Source organism: Geospiza fortis, unplaced genomic scaffold (assembly GCF_000277835.1).
Source record: "Geospiza fortis unplaced genomic scaffold, GeoFor_1.0 scaffold171, whole genome shotgun sequence".
NCBI lineage: Eukaryota > Metazoa > Chordata > Aves > Passeriformes > Thraupidae > Geospiza > Geospiza fortis.
In genome coordinates, this window is record NW_005054313.1 from 2,099,193 (window position 1) to 2,111,857 (window position 12,665).

The window sequence follows — 12,665 nt, forward strand, 5'->3', positions numbered from 1 at the left end:
ACTGCCAGGGTTCCCCCATAGGAGACATCCTGTGCAAACACAACACCTGGCAAATGTTTGAACCACCATCTGTGGTAACAGGGAGAACACACCTGAAGAACCTCACTGTCTGGAACTCCTAGGCACACATTTAAACAACTAAGGGATCAATCAAAAAGTGTATCTGTAAAAATCTGACATGTTAAGAATGAGTCAGAGCTGACTTGCTTTCTTGCCTTTCTCAGACAAAAGAATCAAGATACCTTCTCAATCCTTTTTATTTTCCTTTTTTTTTTGTTCGGTTTTTCCTCTTAAATACTTAAACACTTAAATAAAAAAAAATTAAAAAAACACTCAGATACCATGAAAGATTTTAAAGGGAATAGCACTTTCCTTGGAGAAACAAGGTGCAGCAGTAGGAACGTACTAGCTAGGCACATGGGAGCCAGAGTAAAGAGTTACAAAGTTCTTCAGTGCTCTTGTCATAAATGCTTTCAGGCATCCTCTTATTTTGTAAATACTTCACTTAGGGATAACATAGGGTTTTATTAATTCATTCTCCTGTTGAAAGGACAGGACCCTACAGCAAAGCTCTGTGACACGAGACACAGAGAATGCACAGTAACTCAAATTCATTTGATTTCTATCCAAACAAACTGAATCAAGCAGATTACAGATTAATTACAATTCTCTAAGTCAAAGAAAAATTCTGCAGCTTTTTCCCAGAATCTGCTTTGTGATTATCTTTAAAAAATGCTAGAGGATTTGCCACTGCAGTATACATGCTTTTTTAAGTGGCTTATTTCATTAGCTGTTTTAGAGCTGAGGGACCACATGAGTGTGCATTTCATCCCCACTGGGCAACAGCCAATCCAAAATTATTGATTTCACAAGGTTGGTAATTCAGCTGGAGTGTCAACCTCAAAATCCATGAGACAGGCCTAAACATAAAAGACTTGACTTAAGATCATTCTGCCTGGCACAAGCTCCAAGGCTTTCCATACCTGGGAAGTCTTCCATTCCAAAACAGAGGAACTTCTCAGTGGAATATCAGCAAGGTGGTTATGGCACTGGTGAAGCAATAGAACCCTTGAAGGCTCACCACCAGCCTTTACATACAGTGTTCTGCACATAAATTGAGAGAGACTTCAATGGAAATGTTTGCATTTCAACACAAGTGTCCTTGGTGAGTGATCTAGCTTGTCTCTAAGATCAAAGAGATGTGCATTAACATCTTCTGGCTTGCAGAGGAAAACACACAGAACCCACCCATAACTAAAAGTGTAGTGAGCTACAGAAAAGCAGCCAGGGAAAACAAGAGGAAACAGAATGGATAAAGCAGATCATCCTCCAGAAACAGAACTAAATACAGATGCAGATTAGCCTGGCAAACTGAGCATTTCTAGGAAGTGCTGATATGTCACTGTATTGCCAAAATTAGAAAAACTGTGTAGGAAGCAATTAGCTACTGTAGCTTCTCCCTACTTAAAATGATTGTTCAAGGCTATATTGTAATATGTGGTTGGTCATACCAATTCAGCATGTAAATGCTGGCATGAAAAATGCCTTTTATTCAATCTCAACTTCAAAAAAAATCAAATTGAGTTGAGAGAAATAAGAGTTCTTTTCTTGACCATTCTGCATTTACACTTCAATTCTATTCCCAACAAACAGCTTTGCTGTGCACATTGTATGTGTGTCCTCCATAATTAAAGCTTTATTTGAACCTCCCCCCTCTTTCCACAACTCTCTTGGTTAGATCAAAACAGTAGAGACAAAAACTGAAACATGCCTGGGGTGCAGGAGAGAACAAGAAAGACTATTTAGTGAAGTAGGCTAATGGTGTTGCAGAGGAAGGGGGCTGATTTTCACATCTCAGAACGGTTAAGCCTGCAAATATTACTGAAATCACATCTGGGAACAAAGCTCTGCTTTAAGTAAGTTCACCCATGAGTGTTGCTAAGCAATGGAGAAAAGATGAGGGAAAGGGAGGGTGCCTGACTTTAGGATAAGGAGGATGGATAGAAGATAAAGTAAGGCTTCTGCACAGCTTTATTTGTAAAAACTTTCAAGTTCTTTGTTTTTATTGCCTGTCTTCCAAATTACTTGTACCATGATTAATCAGGTCTCATTCATTACCTACCCCAATGCACACACAGCACAAAGAGAGGTGCTGCATCCTGGAGCACGGGCACAAGCATTTGAGCACCAGAACTGCCAACATCTGTCTCTGGCTTTAACAGGTAAGAACAGGAGAAGCTTTCCTGATGCAAATACTACAGAATTTAATGTCTATGTTTTAGAGAAATACTGCAGATACTTGTTTTTATGTAACTTAAAGTATGCGGTGTATGGGAAATAAAATACTTGTGATGGCTAGAGCTTGCTCTAACTCTATTCTTATGCTGATAGTTACAGAAAAGTGAAGTATTTTATCTTATAAGATCAATAAATGTCATATCTTCACCTTACTGAAATGAAGTTTTTCTGTCCACTCTCTCCTGGCGTCTTGATATTGTAAAAGTTTCTTGTTCTGCTTTAGCAAGATTGCTTCCAATCCTTAGGAAAGCAACTACACATTTTCAGCTGCAGACAAATACATTGCCTCAGATTATTTCCCAGAAAACATTTGTTGCCTTGTTCAGCTAAATGCCTCCATAAACTATAGCATGTACATTTGTAAAGCATGCATTGTCGGAACAGTAAATTGAATTCTTTGATTCATTTTTACATGGCAGCAGTATTATTCTTCTTTTTTTTTTTCTTTTTAATCATCATAAATACTCTGGAATGCTCATCTCTTTATTACTCAGCATTATATTCCATATGCTGAGGCATTTGCAGCCTCACAGGTCATTTCATAGGCATTAAACTTTTACTGTATACCTGTCTTTTTAACATTTGCTAATAACTCATCTGGAAAGAGAGTGACATTTGTTGCTGAGTAACAGATGTCTGCACACACAGCATGAACTAGGAGCATTTCTCAGCCTGAGACCCTAGATTATGATTAACTACCTAGTCAGTATTCCAGTTAGAGATATTTTGAAGGCCTTTCCCAAAACTCAAGATATTCAAAACCCATCACTTCCGCAGCACTCCAGCAGTGCTCCCTGCACATGGGATGAATTTCCCTGACAGGAAAATGGCATTTAACAGACTAAACAATAGAAACTAATTAAGAAGATTGAATGTTGTAATCACATTTTTATTTTATGCACCTTTAATGTTTTCAGAAGCAGAGACTCTGAACCAAACATTTTAAGCTCAAAGAAGCATGGACACTGCACAAAGGCAAATTAAGCCACATCTGAAAAAACAACCTACAAGTTTTCCTCTGAAGGGTGATAAATTAATTAGTGAGATTAGGAAGTTTCCCATGCCTAACACAAAACAGGTCACCTCTTGTACTATATTTTATTTGCATACACAGTCAGAAGCAAATCTATGGGCAGTTGCTTTAGAGCTGAACAGGCACATTCATATCATTTGTCATCCTCCACGAACTCATCCAGGCAGTCCAAAACAAAGTCATCAAGTGGAAATATAGACCAGGATGGAAGAAAGATGCTTTGGATGGCCCAGCAGCTACAAGTTTCATATAGCAAACCTCTTGAAATGGATGACATGTAGAAAATGCACTGAGATCCATCATGTTGCATTGCCTAATTTACTTTTTTCTGCTTTTGCTTTTTGTTAATGAGAAGCAAGGAATGAGAGAAGAAGAAATCTTCCCTATCAGCAGCAGCAGGGGTTGCTGCAGCAAGATGATAATTCCCTCCTGCTACTCTGCTGACAAGCACCAAGCTGCACAGGAAGAGCAAAGCATTTTAATCGTGGGATTGAAAAATGCAGCAGTTCCTAAAGCTTCACCTTACCTTGGCTGATTTACATTAATTTAGGATCAACTGGCTTTCAGAGGAATAATGTTATCCATGGAAGATAACAGAGGAGGAAAAATTCAGTGGAATTTGTAGTTTCCCTGTGCATAACACGCAAGGATCTATGTATATAAACAGTTTTGGAGCATCTTAGATAAGCAAGGACTATTGAATTCCTTAAAAGCACAGTGCAAACTTGAGGGCTCCCTAATTCCATACTAAATGTTTTTTAAGTGCCACACTTTCAAATACACACCATTAAAAGGATGAAATTACATCATCAACTGGCAAGTCAGGGTCCAATCCAGTGTCCATTGTAACCACCAAAAATCCTGTGACAGAGGCCTCAAGGTTTTGGTTCTGGCTCTTTCATCAGATTATCATCTATAACAAAGGCACTCCATAAGGAGCTGCTAAGACAAATGTAAATCTTGTGTCAAAGACCATCAGACACCCCCCCAAAATTAAGAATTTGAGCACACAGCAGCTTCCAGGCAGCAGCTTTGGGCATGTGGCACAACATCTGCTACAAAAACACTCGAAAGCAGACCTGCGGCAAACTGGAGCGGTGCCAGCTCCCAGATTATCCCCCCTCCAAGGCTGCCAAGGCAATGGACAGATGGCAGCCAATGCACTCACAGGATAGTTAGCTCAGTTAACAATCAAGTGTGCTAAATGATTTCAGATTCACTCTGCACCAAGCATTGTACTTTCCAGTGAACCATTAACACTGTGTCCTAATAGAAATATGGTTTGGTATGAAGGAACTGGCAGATCCTGTATTTTACAAGACAGTTTCTCTGGAACAATTTGTCAGGGAACATTAGATCTGCCTTCATGAATAAAGTGAGAACCTGCCAAGTTTGCCAAGCGGGTTTGTTCATCATTTGAATTCTGCAGTGTTTGAAGAGTGAGGATGGAAACAAACAGGAAGATGCAGGTCAGTTATCCACACAAGCTGCTCCCAGGGATGCACTCAGTGGAAAGCAGGAGGGATGTTAGGAGCACACAGGATCTCACATCACAGCAGCTGTGCCCCTGCAGTGCTGCCTGCCTGCTGCAGGGCGTCACACAGCTCTCCTGCACTGGACAGCTATCACAAGCAGCCTGCTGGGGGACACACTTGTCACCCGAGTGCACAGATGTGACAACTCATCCCAGAAAAGCTAAAGGTTCTTGGGTTTAAATGGGTAAAATCTGTAAAGAAAATTTGGCCCCCATATATCAAGAGGAAAAATAATTCAGTACTGAACACTAGCACATAGCATACAGGTGGACTTTTGGCCTCAGCATTACAAGATACATCTTTAAATTCTTCCTCCTAATCCTCCTTAGATATGATTGCCTTTAAGGATATTTGTAGATCTAGTGACAAATTTATTCTATTGATTTGCTTTTCCATAAATCAGCAGGTCAAGAATAGTGTTTGAAAAAAAATGTCGGTTTCTTCTCCCACCTCCACCCTCTGCTCCTGTTGCATATCCCTTTTATCTGTCCAACCAAAATCCCATGTAGCTAAACAGCTGGACAAAAGTGTAATAGAATTTATTTATTACATATTTGGCTCCCATGACCATTTTATTCATCATTGTTGCACCTAATAAATATCCTGAGAAAATACACACCACTGGCCCTTTTCTGCCTGCATTGGAAAAATCCAACAGCAGAAAGCAGGGGAAGAAACCCAAGAAAAACAAAGGGAAAAATAGAAGGACAGGGAAGAGAGAGAACTTAGTGAGCTCTGTAGAAGGAGGTAGGAGTTGTGCCATGGATACCAGAAAAGCAGCACCTCACACTTCTTATCTGTTATCTCAGTTCCAAAGAGTAGGACTGAAGCAAACTGGAAAACCTAAAGCATTTCTAGTGGGCAACCAACAAATGAGTTCCCCACACAGTCAGGTGAGTGCCAGCTGGAGAGCAGCAGCTTCTGACCCGTGCAGTGAATTCTTGTGCTTTGGACTCACACTCAGAGCTCTCCCAGGGCACAGAGCTCATTCTGCTGCAGGTGCTGAGCCCAGAGCAGCTGCATTGCATGGTGCAGGGCTGCAGGAACCCCCAGCAGGGCTGTGCCTGAGAGGGCATCGCAGAGATGCTCATCTCAGCCCAGAGCAGCTGCATTGCATGGTGCAGGGCTGCAGGAACCCCCAGCAGGGCTGTGCCTGCCTTGCTCAGTGAGAGAGCATCACACAGCTCTGCCCACTCTCCCTTTCTGCTGTGACACCAGTTTTCTTCAGGGCAAAGTTATCCCAGGAAAATCAGCACCAGCAGGCAAGAACTCCTATTCCCTGCTCTTCCTATTCCAACGTGGAAATAGGATGCTCTTCCTATTCCAAGGTGGCACAGAGATATCAGAGCAGGAGCAAGAACTCTGCCAGAGCATGGAGCTCCTCAGCTGTCCTCCCTGCAGCTCTGCTCTCTCTTGAGGAGGCAATGTTGTGACCCCAGTGTGTGATCACCAGAGCAGGGAGTCAGAGATACAATTTAAAAAAATAAAGAGCAAACCGGTCAAAAATGGAGACACAAGCAACCTCATTTTCTGGCTCAACTTCATGAAAATCTGATTAGACCCCAGTGAAATTTAATCTTTGCCTTCCAGACCTTCTGAGACAACAATAAAGATCTCCTAAGCTCATAAAGTACCCAGAGAGGAGAGATACCACCCAGCCAGGAAAATAGCTGAGAAAAATTCTTTTTCTTGGCCCTAATCACCAGGTAAAATGCAAAAAATGTCATTAAAAAGTAAATTATAAAAAGCTACGTGTCACTATTTTCAAATACAAGAATACATTTTATCAAAGTAATAAAATAATATGAAAAAGACAAGACAAATTAGCTACAGCAATAATCAGGAATGCCAGACATTCAGAAGAGAGTATTTGTTCAAATTGCTAAGATAGTCAAGAGACAGAAAATTTTACTCCCAGCAGTCCCACAGTGCTAATATTTCTTTTTCCTTTTTTCCTGCTACAAATTTACAGCAAAAACAAAACTACCAAATATATTTTTATATTATCAGCCCTTCCCCAGAACAATTCTGCTTCAAAACCACTCATTAAGCTGGAACTGGCAAAACCCAAAGTTCCAGTCTTTTATTCTCATCCAGAGGATCCACATTTCTCCATGTCCTTGTAACAGCTGTTCCTACGTTGCCTCATGAGACAAAGAAATATGGGAATTTTTTTGATTTTCCTCAAAACATTTTTACTTTCATGGACAGATAATACATGGAGTCATTAGCCCACACTAAATTCTGCTTCCTGGATGTGCTCAGCACAGATCTACAGAAAGCTGTCAGCGCAGGAAATGCTGATTTTTGGGTGTTGTTCCCCTCTGCCAGCTCAGCAGTGGCACCAAAAGAAGCCTTTCTGTGCATCTGTGCTGGAATATTTGCCAAGGGTTTGATCTTGGCCCCTTGGTTTGTGCCTGCAGTGCCCAGGATTCCCAGGGGGTCTCACAGCCAAACCTTTCCTACTTCGGGGTTGCTGAGCCCATCACAAGCCTTGTTTTGCTGGCACAGTGTAAAACCAGCAAATCCTACAACACTGATGTTTCTTGGATTCTTCCAATGCTCCGCCCACAGTCCAACAAGATCAGCTTTTGCAGCTTGCAGGAAAGAAAGCAAGTAATTCTTACTAAAGTACAGCAATCTGGGAAATCAAAACAGAAAGGGAAAAGCCAGATATGAACGGGTGGTAAAATTGTATTTCCAATCTTCTCCTCTAATAACGTAGTACAGCAGCCATCTCCAACCAACTCATCATACCAGACAAAGTGACATGTGCAGGAAATGTTAAATATTAAAGAAACAAACAGACGCTAAAAAAATCCTAAACTATGGGTGTGCAGAGCCAAAATAATTGGGATAATGTGCATGTACTGAGTTAAAAACTACAGGATGGTAGATTATATATATATATATGTGTGTGTGTGTATATATATATCTATGAATCATCTAGGAACTCAATTTAATTTTTGCATGCACTGATTCCCCCATGTCCTTATTGTTGCTTACAGAATCCTTCACTTACTAATTCCATGTCTCATACAGCCATGCAACAAAAACATGGTTATGTTGTATATAGTTACCCAGCAGAATGTCTGTGGAATAAAGTTTGCTGATTAAAATCCTATTTTAATCATGCAATTAAAAAGTCTACAGTAATATTGCAATTACATTACTTTTAACATGCATCTGTGCAGAAAGCTAGAAGACTGGAATGAATATGGTATTCTGACCTCCTACTGTACAAATGCACAATATTCTCAATCTGCTCTTGCCTGGGCAAGTCAGAGTGTGTGCAACATTCAAGATTAATTAGAAGGAACACGTGTTCCTCATGAATGATGCCATGTCTAGTACTATATGTAAATTAATTCATGTCAGCATGGGCCATGTTGTGTCATGATTTTTCCTTTTTTTTTTTGGAAAAGATGTACAATTTTTTGACTGCAACCAGTATAGATTGTTGATTTTACAATAGCTGTAGAGATTTTATAAAAACAAAACTTTGTGCAATATGCAAGTTGGCTTTCTGCTAGGTTTTTTATTTTGTTTTGTTTGATCTTTGCCAACTAACTGGGATAAGAGAATTCATAAGGTATGAATACATTATATTCTGTTTGGGCATCTCTAGCATGAACAGAGTGGTTATCACAAAGACTCCACAGCAGCCACCTCTTCCCAGCTTATCGCCTTGAGGAAACGGCTCTGCCTCCAACACCAAACACAAAATAACATCACATTACACATGCAGAACCCAAGGTCTCAGCTTTAACTCGCCTTTGATCTTCCATAACTGAAGGAAGTGTAAACCAAGATCAAGTTTATTAACTACAGATCAAAGTGCAGCCTAGTTCTTCCCTTTCCAACAGCAATTAAAGACTGGAGGTAAATTTCTAGAGAAAATTATTTTGAGATATATTGGTTATTTTTGCAATCATTGAATGTGCCATTCCAATTTAAAAACACAACTTCAGGACATTATGACCCATATTTCTCCCAGCTCTTACTTGGAGATTTCAGTTTCTCCTCTGGCATTAGGGTGTTTGTTAATTGGGAGAGTGGACACGTAGCACCATGTTAAGAGCAAACAGAACTACTGTGGTAATACAGTAAAAACTTAGAGGTCCAATCATTTTAAAATGCATTTTCTCCTCAAAATACATTCTTCAAACTGATTCAGCTGCAGTGAGAGATTGGCAGTATAGGTTATTTGAAAACTCATTGAGTATAAAAAACCAAATATATTTCTCCAGCCTTGGAAATTGCCTTCTGTTCCCAGCATCATGTGAATTCATCACTTAAGTGCACTGCAAAACAAAAACTATACTGCTCTTGGATTTCACTTTTAGGAGCAGTTTAGTCCCCTTTTATAACCCAAGAATTGCAATTCTTTACCATAGCAGCAGCTTCAAAAATATTACAGTGTCTAATCTTTTTGAAACTTAATTGTAGAATGCTCTTAATATGGTCTTTAAAATAAAACATAATCTAAGTACCATAAAAGCCTTGCAGCTTCTTACACAATTAAATTCTTTGAATGAAATGACTTGCAGTTTTGCAAGTCAAAGCAGCAGATGTATATGCTAAAGCACAACTCAGAGTAAGCAGATGCCATTAATGATTGAGACTTATGACTGAACTTTTTTTCCAAATATAAAGCAATATGAAACCAAGATATCTGTGAATTACGTGCTTTTTGAGGGCATTCATACAGATATATCAGTCTTGAAACAGGACAAATGTTTGATCATTCCCACAGCAGTCAGCAGGAGGTTTGGGGTACAGTTTGGGGTACAGGTGTCAGGAACACAAGACTGGTTCTTGTAAAGCATCACCACCCTCAGCTTCCACCATGCTAAGTCAGCCCACCTAAAACAACATGTCCTAAAGTAGATTTTATTGCTTAAAATACCAGTTGAGAGACAAGTGATAACAGCTAAAACTCAGACTACCTTCTCTATTAAAAATAACACAGCCCTGTCTCTTCAAATTAACACTTTCACCCCCTCCTCTCCAGTTCATCTCCTGTACCTTCCGCTACATTCCGGTGGCACCAGACCCTCACATCAGTGGCTGGATTGCATCCAGGGTTCATCATCTTACAGCTGGTTTCAAAACCACAAGGTAAATTAGCATTTACCCTTACAGATGCCCAGCAACCATTACCATACCATATTCAGCTCTCTCCTTATATTGGCAAGTACTGCTCAGTATAGAGAGTTGGGTTTTTTTAAAAAAAACATTCTAAAACCTACAGCCAATACTGACACGTTTCCTTACATTCCCAAATTAGTTGCATAATGCTGCTGCCCTTTTGTAAAGATAGATCACACTGGCACTTGAGAAATGGCTGCAGTTTCCAAGTGATGACAGAATTTCACATCCCCGCCCTATTCCCACCGAGTGCCAGGATCCTTTCCAACGCCTGCAGCAATGCTTTGAAGTAGGTGCAAATGCAGCAAATGCAAAAGATTAAAGGATTCTGGAGTTCATGGAAAGAGGTGCAGAGCTCAGTATCACCAGAAAGATTCAACTGAACATTTTAAATTTTTATTTAAAGAATTTCATCATGAGAGGAGTTACGCCATAGTACTTTTCCTCGGGATATATTTTACATAACTGTCTATGCTGCCTGTGACTAAATCCTTAGATGCATAGAAATGGACACATGTTCAGCCTTCCACCATTCCAGCAGATCTCACACACAGATAACAGCATACCAAGAGCTGAAAGGTTAAAAAATGTTCAAAATAGACAGCAATATTACCTCAACATTTTCTTTTTTAAGCAGCTTTCACACAGAATGTTTAAAGGAGAAGTTTCACATTTAAAACATCCTCCTACAGGGGGAAGCTGCAATATTTCTGACAGACATTTTCATTTTTGTTCGGCATTTCACTTACTCAGTATCCTGTCACTTTAGGAACTAGGAATCAGAGCTTTCAAAAATCAGCTGATGACATGAGTCCCAGTCACTGTCTGTCCCTCCAAAGGTGGCTTACCAAGCATTATTCCTTTTAAGGCAGGGAAGAGGAAAAGTGGGGTTGATGATGATTTTTGTTTTAATTTTTTTTTTTTATTAATCCTTCAAATCACAACTGTTAGCGAAGTCAAAGTCGAATATTCAATTAAAAAAAGTTTCCACCTCAGTCACTGCTGCTGAATGTCCTGGAGTGTGCCAGTAGCAAAACCTGCATACCAACAGAGTATCACAATATCTGTTCACTAAGACATTCTGACATCAGCTCCCATAAGATGCAGTATAACACAGGGTGCTGCAAACTTAGGTAGCTTTTAAAGTAATAGGCAATAAAAGATTTCCTAAAACTTTCTGAGTATACAAACAGTGGGAAATTAAGTCCACCAGCTACAGTGCTATTTTATTTCTGTTGTTGTCTTGAGATAAGTATAACAGATCTGGAAACAGCACTATTCTTAGATTAAAGACCATCAATTGAGCAGAGAAGCAGAAGTTGCCTCTGTTTCTCTGCTATTTCTATTCAACTCTGGGTCTGTCTGCCCAAACCTCATCCTCAAACCTGAGCTCCAGCCTCTTCCTTTCCCAGATGGTATATCTCACCTTCCCCCACCAGGGCCTCAACAGCACATCCCTTTGCCTCTTTTCCTAACACCACAGGCCTGTTCTCCCAGCACACCACAGTCTTTCCCTTGCTGCCCATCCATGCTCCCTCCTTGCCCTGCCTGCAGACCCCAGCAGTTCCTTGGTGATGCAGAGCAAGCAGCAGCAGTGTTGGAAATATCCTGCAAGAGCTGAGCCACAACAACCACAGCAAGATGCTTTTATATTTGCTGAACCCTTGGATCCACAATTCCCACAAACCTGCATGGAAGGTGAGTTGTGCTGGAACTCTCCACCTTACAGCTAACCCAAGTAAGCACTAGTTAGATTCCTGTTACTGATGCTCTTTCATTTTAGAATCAACACAGATTGTCTAAATACATTTTAAAAAGGTTGAGTTTGGATTTTGTCCCAAGACCAGCAATGCTGAAATGAAACTGAAGCAGATCCAGTTTCTCTTCCGTGTCCTGTGATACAACCATAACAGATTTGTCCCATTTCTAATACTTGTATCCTTCCTCCCTCCTAGACTGAACTACAGAAATAATTTACACATGGGCATTACCAACCTCACTGTCCTTGTATAAGATCTCTTCCCTTTTCATCTGTTTCCCATTGCTTTATTAAAATTTAAGAAAGAGAGGAAGACTGGGAAAAAGGAGGAAATGAGGGAGGGTTGGTTACATAGATTGAACACTTGGAACTGCAAGGTAGGGAACACAGTATAACTAGTAGAAATATTTGTAAAGATAAGTTTAAAGGCCTAGCACATAAACAGTACTCTGAGTTACAATGCTTTATCCTTAACAGAGTCAGCATGAGAGCCCTAAGGCTACAGTAAAGTTAATAAGCATGAACAACAGAATTGCCAACACCAGGACAGAGTTTATATGTATCCTGTGCACATGCTTTGTCAAATGTAACTAATTTTTACTGAAGATAAATAGGAATACTAATGACTATCTTAGCCTGTGGCACTGGGTTGGCAAGGTACCACACACAATGAGAAAGCACAACAAATTTAAGAACTTCTAAAAATACATTAGCAGTAATGGCAATTTTTAGCTTCTTGCTGTTTTGTCTTACATTTTCAGTGAGACCTAGTGAAGTCATTAGACTTATGCAATGATTTTATTTTCTTCGCTTGTGTAGAGCAAGTCAGGCTTTTCTAATGGGGTCAGTGCCAAGATACTGGTATTTGACCTGTCTTCTTTCCCAGCTG

General features: G+C 40.0%; 1 long non-coding RNA gene across 2 annotated transcripts; it reads left to right on the forward strand.

Moving 5' to 3' along the window:
- The first annotated feature begins 1,786 nt into the window (after positions 1–1,786).
- Positions 1,787–5,480, forward strand: LOC102033427. Of its 2 annotated transcripts, XR_265299.2 has the most exons (3): positions 1,787–1,916; positions 2,139–2,222; positions 3,687–5,480. It is a non-coding gene; the product is annotated as an uncharacterized LOC102033427 (long non-coding RNA). The 2 variants fall into 2 exon arrangements; XR_004081609.1 differs by lacking the exon at positions 1,787–1,916 and having other exon boundaries at positions 1,982–2,222.
- Positions 5,481–12,665: the final 7,185 nt, after the last annotated feature.